This window comes from Mesoplodon mirus, assembly GCF_964341445.2.
Source record: "Mesoplodon mirus genome assembly, chromosome: 2".
In the NCBI taxonomy this organism is placed as follows: Eukaryota; Metazoa; Chordata; class Mammalia; order Artiodactyla; family Ziphiidae; genus Mesoplodon; species Mesoplodon mirus.
The window spans coordinates 223,395,498-223,409,857 of NC_138977.1; the positions used below are offsets into that span (position 1 = coordinate 223,395,498).

General features: G+C 53.8%; 1 long non-coding RNA gene across 1 annotated transcript in view; it reads right to left on the reverse strand.

Moving 5' to 3' along the window:
• The window catches only part of LOC309809411, an 85,947-nt gene extending 78,436 nt beyond the window's left edge, over positions 1–7,511 (reverse strand). Inside the window, exon 1 of the long non-coding RNA XR_014294851.1 lies at positions 7,207–7,511. This is a non-coding gene — a long non-coding RNA (uncharacterized lncRNA). The remainder of the gene's footprint in view (positions 1–7,206) is intronic.
• Between the last annotated feature and the right edge of the window lie 6,849 nt (positions 7,512–14,360).

A 14,360-nucleotide genomic window follows, 5' to 3' on the forward strand; every position in this document is an offset into this window, starting at 1 on the left:
AGCAGAACAGATAAACGGTGCAAAGCTAAGGGGAGCGTCCTGGCCTCTGGGGGATGCTTTCCGTGGTACCCGGCTCAGCATCCCCTTCCGCGCTCACAGTAGGTACTCAATAAAGTCTCCCGAATTATGGATTCTAAACTCCCAGTGCTGGCAGTGGGTCAGCAACAGAACACATAATCAACTGCATGGTCTGATTCAGTCCCAGGAAAAGAAATGTGTCAGCAGCTGTCGGGCATGAAATCATTCATTATTCAATGGGTGGACGATGCTTCTCTGCATCTCATCACAGACCAAAACTTCTAGGTCTGATCATTGAAACTTTGTTCCAAGGGATCTCAACCCAGCTGCGGCATCAGAGGCACCTGGAAGTCGGTTACAAAGACACATGCGGTGGACCCACCCAGACTGGGTACGGGTGCTGTAAAGGCTCCTCCCATGTGTCTCGAGAAGCCTCCAAAGACAGAGGACCACTGGGCTCGCAGAAGAGCTGTAGGGTGGGGGTGAGGGGACGCTCCCCCAGCTGCCACTGGAATCTTCTGGAGTTGATGCTGGGCGTTTCATAGAATCTCTTTTCAGAATCTCAGTTTCCTCATCTGTAAAACAGATGTAATAAAACCCTGTGCCCCTCTAACCACATAGGCCCACCAAGGTACAGGGACCCACTCTGCTGACCTTATAAAGCAGCTATCTGGCTAGAATATTATTTATGTTAACAAGCATGGCTTTGCTCCATGACACTCAGATTCGAGAAACATCTCATTTGATAATTTTTCGACATAAAATTAAACCTAGATGGGGCCCGTGACAAACCCAGACCTGGCCACCTAGCCTGCCCAGCCCAGGGCAGACCTGGCTGAGTGCCACAGTCCCGACTCAGGTACGTCCCATGAACAGCTGAGTTAGCTGGACGCTGTAATCCCAGCCCACACCTCGCGCACACAGCAAGCCCCCTCTAGCCAGCCCATGGTATCGCTGGCCATCACCCTGCGACCCTGCAATCCTGATAAGGGACAGACACAGTTCAAGGTGTTTGGGCTTTGGAAAACCTACCTTACTTTTCCTCTCCCAAACCTCAGCCCCCAGCACCTGGTCTCTGGGCTAGATTGCTCCCCACTTGACAGTAAAACATTACCACTCAGCATTCAAACTCAGGAGGGCTGGGGTTTTTTCCAACACCTCACTCACCAGGGTTGAACAGACCCCCCAAATTAGTAGCACTGGGCCCTCCTTCTGCTCCCCAAAGACTCAGCTCTGCATGAACCCAGGGCCACAGCAGAGAGGCCCTGTCCTTGGTCCGCTGTGGACCACTCACCCCCACTGTACCTTTGCTACATTGACCATGAGCTTGGCCACGGGGTCTATAGCTGCTGCTCCTGGTATCCAGCCCCCTGCCCACTGCCAACATCCATGCAGCCACTCTCCCATCCAGGGGGGCATCAGGGCACCAGTGTCTGTCAGTCCCAGAAACCAAACCCCAGCGCTTCCCCCAGAGCACACAAGGCCTCCCTCCCCAATGCCCACAAAGCCTCCCCCTCTGTAGACCCAAAGAAAGGCTGAGGGGGCCCGTCTTTAGGGCGGCCCTGGAAATACAAAGAAACTGTTCATCTGCCTCCTGGCCCAAGGAAGCCAACTCGGAACACAGAGCCGAAAAGAGGGGCCGACAGAGCGGAAATCAACCTTTTCATTATTTACAGTCTCCCGTAGCAGTAAGATCAAGTCCAGCTTTATATCTCAGCAAAGCCTCTGGCCATATCAGCACCCATGTCAGCCAGATAAAGCACAGCTCACATTTTAAGCTTGGGCCGGCAGGAGTGGGGGTGGGGAGAGGATGCCTTGGGTTGATGCACCGCTTGAAAACTTCACTCTCGCTTTTTCTTGTGTGTTTACTTTGTCCAGACTTCCACTTCTATGATGAACACCCAGCCATGGGTCACACCCTTGTCTAAATCCCCGAGTACAGAGAGAACCTGTAATTTGCTTCTGGTCAGTAGAATAGCCACAGGTATGGGCTAGTCACTCAGCTGATTCACCTGATTACATCACGTTGTATGAGATGCCATATTAGCAGACTGGAGAGGGAGACCCTCCTCTGGCCTTGAGGAAGTGAGCTGCCAGACTGTGTGAGGGGCCGTGTGGGTGCTGCGTGGCAAGGTACTGCAGGCCTCCAGGAGCCAAGAGCAGCCCCCGGCCCACTGTCGGCAAGAAAGCAAGACCTCAGTCCTACAACCGGCAGGAGCTGAATTCTGCCAACAACGGCATTTTCTTGGAGGAGGCCCCCCCACTCCCAGGTCTTCAAAGGAACACAGCTCAGGTGACACCTGATCTACAGCCTGGGATACCCTGAGCAGAGGACCCAGCTAAGCCCTCCCAGACTCCAGACCCACAGAAATTGTGAGATAATCAATGCATGTGTTTTTTGTTTTGTTTTGTTTTGTTTTGTTTTGTTGCGGTATGCTGGCCTCTCACTGCTGTGGCCTCTCCCGTTGCGGAGCACAGGCTCCGGACACGCAGGCTCAGTGGCCATGGCTCACGGGTCCAGCCGCTGCGCGGCATGTGGGATCTTCCCGGACCGGGGCACGAACCCGTGTCCCCTGCATCGGCAGGCGGACTCTCAACCACTGCGCCAACAGGGAAGCCCAATGCATGTGTTTTAATCTGCTAATTTTGTGGTAATTTGTTACTTGGCAATAGAAAACAAATTCAATTCTTTCTTATTTCATCATGTTGAGTGGAATATGTCAGGTAGCACATGAGGGTCTGGGTGTAAAAGGGAGCAGACACAAACCAGGACCCTTTGCTGTGATTCCCAACTCCAGAAAGTTGAAAATTCAAAGATCTGGGTTCAAGTTCAGCTCCTGCTGCTAACCTGTTGTGTGTCCTTGAGCAAGTGTCAGCTGCCTGATGCTCTTTCGTGTCTTCTAGCTCTGAAATCCGGAGTCTCTAGTTTCAAGAGTAAGATCTTAGGGTTAAGGAGGTCACAGTTACTTCCAGATTCTCTCATCTTCAATTCCATCCGCCCACAGAGCCTTCATTCAAAACCAGAGCACAGGGACTTCCCTGGTGGTCCAGTGGGTAAGATTCCACGGTCCCAATGCAGGAGGCCGGGGTTCGATCCCTGATCAGGGAACTAGATCCTGCATGCCACAACTAAGAAGCCCACATGCCGCAACTAAAGATCCTGAGTGCCACAACTAAGACCCGGTGCAGCCAAAATAAATAAATAAATATTTTTAAAAAGAAAGAAAGAAACCAGAGCAGAGGGTGGGGGGACCAATGCAGAAGTCAGCTTCCCCAGAGACTCGGACACCTGGGGGGCTTTCCTGGGCTCCATCCAGCCTCCCAGCCCCCACTCAAGTTCCCTCTCCTGCCTCAAGCTGGAATGGAAAACCTATCAGGGCTCAAGAGATGGCCTAATAAACAGCAACCCGTTTTTCAATCCAAACTGTGAAATGCTCTGGGAACAATCTGCTAGCTAAGCAAACCTTTCCCATTTTTTCCTGTCTGAGCACATTGTCCTGAGCCTGGAGAGAGGACAATGGAAATCGCAGCTCTCCTTCCCTCCCATCAAGGAATAATTCACACAGGAATTCACTGAGCCCGCGGCTTCTGGGCAGGGGTCTGCCCAGGAGGATGAGAAGCCTATGGCAGGGACGTCCCCAAGACTCCCTGGCTGACCCCATCAGCAACACGGCAGGGAGGGGTGGAGGCCTGGGGTGCAGCTGTGCAGTCAGGGAGCACCAAAGACCAAGTGCTGCCAGGGCCACCCCAGCTATCTGAGCCAGGAGCCCCATTCACGGCCCATCCATCGCTGCCCCACACCCGGCCACTGAGCCACCCATGCCACGGACCCGAGTCCAGGGAGTCACCCAGGACTCCTCGGCCCTGTTTGATCCACTCACATTCTACCTCTGGTGGGACTACCATGCCCCTGCTCATACCCCACTCAGTCCCGCCCTTGGGATCCATTAACTGCACTCCTAACAAGCCCTGAACGAGTGCCCTTGGCATAGAGGGTGGGCACAAAGCCAGGTGACCCCGAATGACCCACCAGAGGCCCACCAAGAGTCATTCAGGCCATTTTTAAGCAAACAGGTTGGTGCTGTGACAGGAACAGCAGCATCTCCAGAAGGGTCGAGAGATGACTCTCGGCTGCCACCACTGCCACCTGGGACAACAGAAGTGGGCATGGGTGCGTGGGTGGGCATCCCCCAAGAGAGGTGGGCCCCTTTCCCAGGAAGCCCAGGACCCTCCCTGGGCCTGTCTTCATGCTGTCCATCAGCACTTGCGGGGGATTCTCCCTTACCTCCCCTATCCAGAGTCCTGGGTGGCCCTGAAGTGCGTCCCACGTGCAGTGAGGCCACATGGAGCGGTAACCAAGAGGTTATCGGGACTGTGGCTCCCGACCAGGCTGCACCCTGAAATCAACATCACGTGCCCAGGCTCCATCCACCCCCAGAAGGCGGAATCATAGGGAAAGGCCCAGCCCCAGCACAGTGTGACCTTGGGCAAGTCGTTATGCTCCTGGAACCTCAGTTTTCTCATCTGCGGAGTGGGGATAATACAGCACCATTCTGCTATGAGATGAAATGACAGAATCTGGTGCTTCCCAACCTCTCTCGACAGAGCACACGGAGAATGTGGAAATACTCACACAGCCCACTGAGTAAAGGAACAAGGTTGCTTGCAGGATTCCTCCTGACCCTGAGCCTCACCAGCCACCCCAGAGCTGAAAGAGCCCCCACCCCACAGACAGCAGGATGCTGAGAGGCAGCGTGCCGAAGGCCTGATCCCCGACAAGCACCAGACAGGGGTCTGCTGTGTGTAAGCCCCCCACCCAGTGCAGGATTTTCTTGTCTCACCAGGGCGGTCTGGGACAGGGCTGGCACATCACCATTTTTTAACCAGCGCCTTGCATGGTTCTGCAGCAGCGGGTGTCCAGGGCCAGGTTTGGACTTTCAGTTCTAGCTGATCAGAGCCAGCAGACTCTTCCCAATGGGGTCACTCACTCCCCCACCCATCCCACCCTTTCCTGCAGCCCACCCACTGCTAGGGTCCTCCCCACCTAATTAGCAGGCAAATCCCGTTCTGGGAGAACTGAATGGGTCCCTTCTGCTCCCCGGGCATCCCTCACAGTGTCCCTTTGTGGCCGGCCATCCTCCTGACCAGGCCAAACTGGGTCCTCAGTTGTTCACTCTCCATGCAATTTTGACTCCGCCTCCTGGCTCCCACCGTCAAAGCCGTGACGGGGCAGTGTGTGGCCTCCCGCGGGGCCGTGGTGTCCTCTGGGAAAGCAGCTGCCCACGGAGGACGCCTGGTGCCACATGCGGACCCTGGGTTGGCTGTCTGCAGGGCCGTCGGGAGCCACGACTCCACACTCTGGAGGCGAGAAGCGCAAACAGCCCAGGCCTGGGAGACGGAGTTCCCACCAGCGGGGCCGGGCACACCTCCTGCCGCCGAGCTCCCCGCGCCCCCCTCTGCAACCCAGGGATGCAGAGCCCCCCTCCTCGAGGCAGCCCAAAGAAGGCTCCACTGAGGCGTACATCCCTCCAGACGGGACACAGTCCCTCCCCACCTCAGCAGAGAGCCCTGGCTATAGTAAAGGGCAAGCTGGGGGAGCCCCTCCAGAGACGGCCAGGCTGCGGCGGGGTGGGGCCGGGCTAGGCCCCAAGCAGCAGGAACAGGCAGGGGCATGGGAGCCAGGGGAGGGAGCTACCACCCCCCAGCCCTGGCCTCTAGAACTGGCTGAACCCAGACCCACTCGAGCTCCGCTTACCAAACCAGCCCCAGTCTCTCAGGCTGGAGAACTCAGGGCCACTGTGGTCATGAGGGCGGGGTCTGGAGTTTCAGTTCCTTCCACAGCACGGATGGGGCTGTCTGGGCACCAGGCTCCATGGGAGTGAAGCCTCACCTCCCACCTGAAGACTCTACAAGCTGTCTGGCATCCCTCGGACTCGGCCTGTGAACTACCAACTTTGCAGGGTTGCTATGGGGATTAATGAACTAAAGCATGAACTGGTCCTCAACTGGGAAGGAAGGATATGATGGCTATCACTATTCACTCATCAAGTTAAGACCCATGGGAAGAGGCAGGCACCAGGCAAGCGAACCCAGGTCAGACCCCAGGCCTTGCGCAAGTGAACTCAGGGTTAGGACCCGACCCCCAGGGCTGTCCAAGTCCAGGGGTGTCCTCACCTCCTGGGAGCAATGACACCTCCTAAGTGAAACATCAACTCAGGGTCCTGCCCAATGTTCCCCACGGAAACCACTAAAATCCCTCACTCTCCACAGAGCCTTGCAGGTTAATGAGTCTGGGGTGGGTACCACCCACAGCCCACTACCCTGGCACCTCCCTTCCCAGTGCTGGGGGCCGATGGGGTCCACAACCAGACCCCAAGAGAAGTGTTCCCAGGGGGGTTCCTTGCGCTACCCAGACCTACAGCAACCACCTGTCAGAGCAGAGCCCTGCTCACCTGGACGTTTATGAGGTCTCAGGTAACGCCAGCACCCTCTGGAGTTTGCGAACTCCCAGAGGACAAGGTCAGGGGGCAGAGGAGGAGACAGGCAGGACCACGGACCCAACACTGACCCAACAGCACCCTGCTCCCGATTCCTAAATGAGGACACCGAGACTGCAGAGGTTGCAGAACTGGACGAAGGATGCAGGACCAAGGAGGGGCAGTCGGGGTGGGCCACTCCCTCCCACCTCCCTCCCACCTCCCACCTCCCACCCCCCACCTCCCGCCAAGGAAGACTTCAGTTGAGTCCAGCTCTGGGCCCAGGCACTGGCCTTGCCCCTGGCACTCACACAACCCAGGGCTGCCAGACCTCGCTGGCGGGCAGAACTGTCAGTATCTCAGTGCCCAGGTGCCAGTGTCATCCAGCCACAGTCAGATGAGCACCGGGCCCCACATCCTCACACTCGTTGCACAACTCCCCTCCCCCAACCAGGGCGACTACCACTAACCCCACCTCCTCTCCCCCCTCTCCCCCGCTTCCACTCCCCTCCCCGCCCTCCAGTCCAAAGCCCCTGTCCTTGCAGGACCTCAAGCTGCAAATCCCTCGGAGGCCACGGCAGCCGTCCAAGGAGCCTCCAGGAGGTCCCGGGAGGCCCTTCCCACGGGGTCAGAGCGCCCCCTGCCCCCTGCCGGGTGAACTCACAGGCGACCATCACTTGTCATGTTGGCCACGAGACTCTTTAAAACTCACCATCCCGGAGCGGTGGTTGATTCTCCCGCTGCCCTGCACAGTGAACTGAAAGGGGCTCCAGAGGGGGGCAGCGGACGGCGCCTGGGCTCTCAGAGGGTACAAGCGATACACAGACCCCCGTGTAGGCGACAGAGGTCGAACCGGGGCCCCACGCAGCAGCGCCCGTCTCTGCGGGGAATGGCCGTGGGACATCTGTGTCTACAGTTCCGATTTTCCTACCAGGAGCCCATTAAATAATGAAACAACTTTTGCAAAAGTACACTGCATTCGGCGCGCGGTTGCGAGGCTCGGGACCCCGCCGCGGCCCCTGGAACCCCTGCACCGCCCGCCCCCGCGACCGGCTCTGCAGCGAGAGAGCCCGGGACCGTCAGCCTCTCGGGGCGCAGGCCCCGCCCCGCCTCGGCCCCTGCGCACGCGCGGCGCCTCGCTCTCCGTTCGGACCCCAGGCCCAAAGCTTTGCGGACAGCGCCCCCTGCCGTCCAGAGGCTCCCTGCGCCTGCAAGCGGCTGCAGCCAAACCCGACTCCTAGTTACTCCTGGTTATGCTGAGTTGCCCTGGAGGAGCTCGATCTTGGAGGCGAGGGGCCGCCCTTTCCTCCACCCAGAGCCTGAAGCCCCTTGTCCGCGACCGAGGAACTGACTTTGGGGGAAGCTAAGTCACTAGAGGGTATAGGGAATGCACAAAACGCGGTGGCTGTCTTGGGCCGTCCCCGTTTGAAATCTAATTCCTGGGGTCAGAGACCCCGGCTCCACTGTGGGTTCACGAGGCGCGCTGAGGGACCACCTGACCGTGTGCTCAATGGCTGGGGGTCCAGGCCAGCCGGATCAGTCCCAGGGCCCACCTCCAGACACCAGCTCAGCCAGGACCACTCTTTAAGAAATATTGCCTTAATTTGAGCCCCTCATTTCATAAAGGACAGACAGGCAGTGACTTGCCTAAGATCACACAGCTCCTCAGAGGGAAGTGCAAAACGGAAGCTCTGGCAGCATGTCTACCACCCCACCTCCATCCCACAGTTAGAGAAACCAGGAGGCTGTCACCAGGTTCAGTCCCAGCTCTGCCACCACTGCTGTGTGCACTGTAGCAAGTCCCTTCCCCTCTCCAAGTCTCCCAGGTCTGTGTTCTAGCATGAAACGATGGGCAATGGCCGTCCCCTCCATGATTCTAGAATTCCTGGAGCAGAGGCAGACCCTCACCCAGGTTTGAGCTCCTAGGTCACCATGTGAGGTCCTGCAGCTTTGTGTGCTCTTTGCGTATGTATTTTTAAATTACTCCCAGGAGTAATTACTTCCAGATCATTAATAGGTACATGGCTCCGCCCTCGGGAACCACTAAATGTAAGTTCTTCGTGATAAAAAGGAAGGCAGAAGAAATTGAGGACTGGCAGAACTTAGTAGCTTCCTCCACTTTCTATCTCAGAGAGGAATATGCACCCCAATGGCTTGGGGGGAAGGCCACCAAGATCAGAAGGAACCCAGGCCCTCCACGGCCCATGTATGCAGGAGCCAGAGTCATAAACAGTCCAGTGGAACAGGATGCTTTGAGCCAGGTTCTGCCTTACTCCCATTTATCTTTAGCTACCATCTGCTCTGCACTTAAGTATTGTGATACAAATTATAAAAACTGTATTAGCTCAGATATTTCATTAATGACTTGAGAGACTGGACCAATGCATTGAGGGAGAAATCTCATTTCCAAGGCAATCAAAATAAAGGCTGGGGAGCTAATAAACTCCTCTAAGCTATTATACATGCAGGGAACAGTAGAGTAAGTCCTGAAGTAGATTTTAAAGAGTTTTTCCTAAAAGGACTAAGCTTCTTTTGTGTATCTATTATTCATCTGCACGGCTCCTGCTTGTATTTTTCAGAATCCATCCCCCAAGTTAGAAACTAATTGAAATGCTTTTACACACACCTAGGGCCCCTCAGCCATGCTCCTGAGCCAAGTGGAGGAGCTGTCCCCTGTGCCCCCAGCCGCTGGAGCACCTGGACTACCTCTTGCCTCCCTGCAGAAGCCTGGTCCAGCCCACCCAGGGCTCCAGGGCTCTACCGCTTACTATTCCAATGACCCAAGACAAGTTTGCTCTCTAAGCCTTTGTTTCCTCGTCTGTAAAATAATGGGGATGTTAGTACCTGTGATGAAACCTAACACATTTGGAATAGCACCTAGCACATACTGTTTAATGCTATTTCTTGGAACCACTGCCTCTCCTCTGGGGCTAGCCATGTAGTACATAATATTTTTCAAATAAATGTACTCGTAATAGGGAAGAACAAATCTGACCCCATGCTGGATCTGTTTCTTTAAACTTTGCATTCTGTTGCTTTTGCTACAAGTGAAGAATGTTGCCTATATCCTGAGATAGACAGGATAGCTCACTGTCAAGGCTCTGACCTTTAAAAGTATATAACGCTTTCATTCACATAGAGATAAAAAGTTGCAGAATGGAGAATAACATTTTTCTTGTTAGAGGTTTACAGGAACATCGTGACCTGACCTACGTGGACAGCTGCGAGAACAAAGGATTCCAAGAAGTTTGCAGCAACCAGCCATGCCCCCTCCCCTTCTAGTATAAAAGAAGCCTGAACTCTAGCTTCTTTTATACTAAAAGGGAAGGGGGTGTGGTGAGATGCTTCTTTGGAACACTAGTCCACAATCTTCTCTGTCTGCTGGCTTTCCAAATAAAGTTGCTATTCCTTGCCCCATCAATTCCTCTCTCCATTTATTGGCCTGTTGTGTAGCAAGCAACACGAGCTTGGACTCGGTAACATACTGACTAAAAAGCCCCATGAGGTCAAAGACCATGTCTGTCTCTTTCACCAGTAGATCCTAGTGCAAGCCCAGTGCATGGAATGGTAGGTTTAGTGAATGACACCCTGCTTTACAGTCAATATCCACTCATGCGTCCACATTCAATATCCACTTTGCAAAGGCTGCACACTAGACTCCCCTAGGGAGCATTTAATATACTGAGATTCTGATGGAATTTATTTGAGGTGAGGCCTGGACATTGATATTAATTTTTAAGCACTCCAGGTGACCCTGATAGGCAGCCAGTGTTGAGAAACAGATCTAAACCTACAAGTGGTTCCCACGTGGTGTGTCCCCTTCCTGTCAGGAGGAAGCCGGGATCTTTCAATTCCTAGTGCCTGAAACACACTGTCATTTCACCTTTGTAATTCCTCCTCATGTATTATCCTGGGTAAATCAGACATCTTGTCCCAACCTCAGTTGGGACACTGAAACACACTGTCATTTCACCTTTGTAATTCCTCCTCATGTATTATCCTGGGTAAATCAGACATCTTGTCCCAACCTCAGTTTTCTTAGGTGTGCAATGATTCATTTAGATGAGGTGTCCGAGATGGTCAGAATCCAAAGAACAAGTCATCATTGGAGTTTGTTATGGGCTGAATTATGTCGCCCTCCCACACTCTTACGGTGAAGAACTAACCCCCAGAACCTCAGGATGTGACTGCATCTGGAGATCAGGCCCTTAAATTGATAATGAAGCTAAAATGAGATCGTTAGGGTGGGCCCTAATCCAATATGACTCGTGTCCTTATAAGAGGTTAGGACACAGACACACAGATCATGTGAGAGGTCTCAGAAGAAACCAACTCTGCAGTCACCTTGATCTCAGAATTCTAGCCTCCAGAATTGTGAGAAAATAAACTTCTCTCATTAAAGACACCCAGTCTGTGGTGCTTTGTTATGGCAGCCCTAGCAAATTAACACAGGGTTTGTGTGTATATACAAAATAGCTCCTGGATTATCTTCCTTTGGGTGACTCTAACCCAGGGCCTGTACCTGGGCATCCCGTTCTCACTGTGGGTCCTCTACTTTGGGCCACTCTTCTCCTTCAGGGCCCAGCCAGTCCCCTCTCCCCTCCTCTGGCTGTCACTCTTCCAGAGGTCCTCCCCCGACCTGAATTTGTGTGCTGGGGCCTCCTGCTAATGATCATATGCCATAAGGTACATCTGTACCACAAAGGTGAGCATCTCATTCACTGATCTAGAGCTCTGCCAGGTGCTGTGCCAGGGCTTTGCCTACACCATCTTAGTCCTCAGACCTCTCCTGAAAGGTGGGTATTATCCCACCTCCTCAACTGAGGAGTGAGGCTCTAAGATGTGGCGATAGCTCTGACATTCCACACCAGGTCCAATTCCAAAGCCTCCTCCCTGCCTCCCCACCACCCAGGCTCCCCTGCTTCATCCCCGGGGGGACTCAGAAGAGTGAGGGCCTTCCTGCCTTGTTCGCTGTCCACACACCCACAGCCGCAAACATGGCTGGCAAACCAGTAAGCATGGGCTTCCCTGGTGGCGCAGTGGTTAAGAATCCGCCTGCCAACGTAGGCGACACGGGTTCGAGCCCTGGTCCAGGAAGATCCCACATGCCACGGAACAACTAAGCCCCGGCGCCACAACTACTGAGCCTGTGTTCTAGAGCCCGCGTGCCACAACTACTGAAGCCCGCGCACCTAGAGCCTGTGCTCCGCAACAAGAGAAGCCACCGCAATGAGAAGCCCGCACACCACAAGGAAGTGTAGCCCCCGCTCGCCGCAACTAGAGAAAGACCCCACTCAGCCACGAAGACCCAACACAGCCAAAAATAAATAAAATAAATAAATTTAAAAAAAAACAGTAAGCACACACTGGTTGAGCAGCTGTGCAGCTGGTGGGCTTTCCTCACTCATTTGGAATCATCCTACTTCCCCACTTCACTCCCTCCCCTCAGGGATCCCACTGCTGACCATTTAAAGCCCCAGCTGCTTGCCGAGGATTCCAGACTCGCCAACACCCTCGGCCACCTTATTGTACCCCAGGTTCTAACTATGCTTTCCTACAGGGCCTTCCTCAAACCATTAAGGCGCTCAAAGAATTTAGCAGGAAGCTTGTTAATTTGTTAAATTCACCTCGCCTTTAGGCCTTCTCTGATGGGTGAGAATTGCTGAATGCAAATTAAACTTACCCTGATAATGATCTTGTGCCTTAAGGCAGCATCAGCACCTGCACCTACTGGGAGCTTACAGGAGAGGCGGAATCTCCGGTCACCCACACACACAGAATCAGAATCTGCATTTAGGTGAGATTCTTAAGACAGGTTCTCAGCCTTGAGTGCACACCAGAATCACCTGGGGAGCTTAGTTACTGATGCCTGGTGACACCCCAGAGATTCCGGTCTGGAGTAAGGCCTGAGAAAGCCCTGGTGATTCTAATGTGCACAAGGTGATGTGATTGGGAGCAGCATCAACCATGATAACCCGTCCTGCAGTCCCAACCAGGGACGAGCACTGGCAGCCTCTGATGTTTCTGGGGGTTTTTTTGCGGTGCGCGGGCCTCTCACTGCTGGGGCCTCTCCTGTTGCGGAGCACAGGCTCCGGACACACAGGCTCCGCGGCCATGGCTCGCGGGCCCAGCCACTCCGCGCCATGTGGGATCTTCCCGGACCGGGGCACGAACCCGCGTCCCCTGCATCGGCAGGCGGACTCTCAACCACTGCACCACCAGGGAAGCCCAGCAGCCTCTGATGTTTGATGAGGGACCTCACATTCAGGGGCCGGGCAGGCCTAAGCCAGAACCTCCCACCCAGACCAATACGTGTTGCCAGTGGTATAAGCAGACCCTCCTGTAACCTGTGGCTCACAAATTTGGTCACTAACTCCCATGCTGCTACGAGGTGACTCGTTAGAACCTGGTGGAGGCAGGGTACAATGCGGCACTACTAATTCAGTTGTCCCCTTGGACACAGCGATCCACCTCTAGGAATCCACTCCACAGAGACACTCACACGTAAGATACGAAGTGGTCACGTCCAGCTATTTAAAGAGTGAAAAAGTGTTCATAACATACGGAAATCGCACCATCACGCTGTACACCTTAGACTTATACAGTGATGTATGTCTAATGTATTATTTCTTAATAAAACTGGAAAAAATGCTATTAAAATTCGTTCCACTTCTAAAAGAAGAAACAAGTGAAAAACTGGAGACAACTCAAATGTTTCCTGATATGAAATTATAATATACCCACTTAAGATAGAATACTATAGTCATTAGAATATGAATAAAATTCATATTTTATGGCAAGACAAGAAAAATTTAAACATAAATTCACTCTGGGGGCTTCCCTGGTGGCACAGTGGTTGAGAATCTGCCTGCTAATGCAGGGACACGGGTTCGAGCCCTGGTCTGGGAGGATCCCACATGCCGCGGAGCAACTAGGCCCGTGAGCCACAACTACTGAGCCTGCGCGTCTGGAGCCTGTGCTCCGCAACAAGAGAGGCCGCGATAGTGAGTGGCCCCCGCTTGCCACAACTAGAGAACGCCCTCGCACCGAACCGAAGACCCAACACAGCATAAATAAATAAATAAATAAACTCCTACCCCCAACATCTTCAAAAAAAAAAAAAAATTCTCTCTGCCCTTTGGCCTCCTCTCTCCCCTCTACTGTGCATTGTGTATCTGCATCCAGTAGCAACCAAACCTCCCCATCAGCAGAAATAACTGCTCAACCATAACGAGCAATATTTTCTAGCACCACCAAGACAACTCCTTAAAGATAACATTCGCTTTTTTTGTTGGGGGGGGGGGTTGCGGGGCGGGGAGTGGCACACCACTCAGCACGCAGTATCTTAGTTCCCGACCAGGGATGGAACCCACGCCCCATGCAGTGGAAGGGCAGTGTCTTAATCACTGGACCGCCAGGGAAGTCCTGCATTCCTTCTTAATCTTGTAAGGGGCCAAAATGACCCATGACCCACTACTTGGCCAGATTGTGTAAGCTGTCAATAATACATCATCTAGTGTACAGCCCTCTCAAAAAACTTATGTAAAACTGTTTTGACTTCTTTTTTTTTTTTTGGCTGTGTTTTGGTCTTCGTTGCTGCACGCCGGCTTTCTCTAGTTGCAGCGAGCAGGGGATACTCTTCGTTGCGGTGTGTGGGCTTCTCATTGAGGTGGCTTCTCTTGTTGCAGAGCACGGGCTCTAGGTGCTCAGGCTTCAGTAGTTGTGGCACAGGGGCTCAGCAGTTGTGGCTCGCGGGCTCTTGAGCGCAGGCTCAGTAGTCGTGGAGCACAGGCTTAGTTGCTCCGCGGCATGTGGGATCTTCCTGGACCAGTGCTCAAACCCGTGTCCCCTGCATTGGCAGGCGGA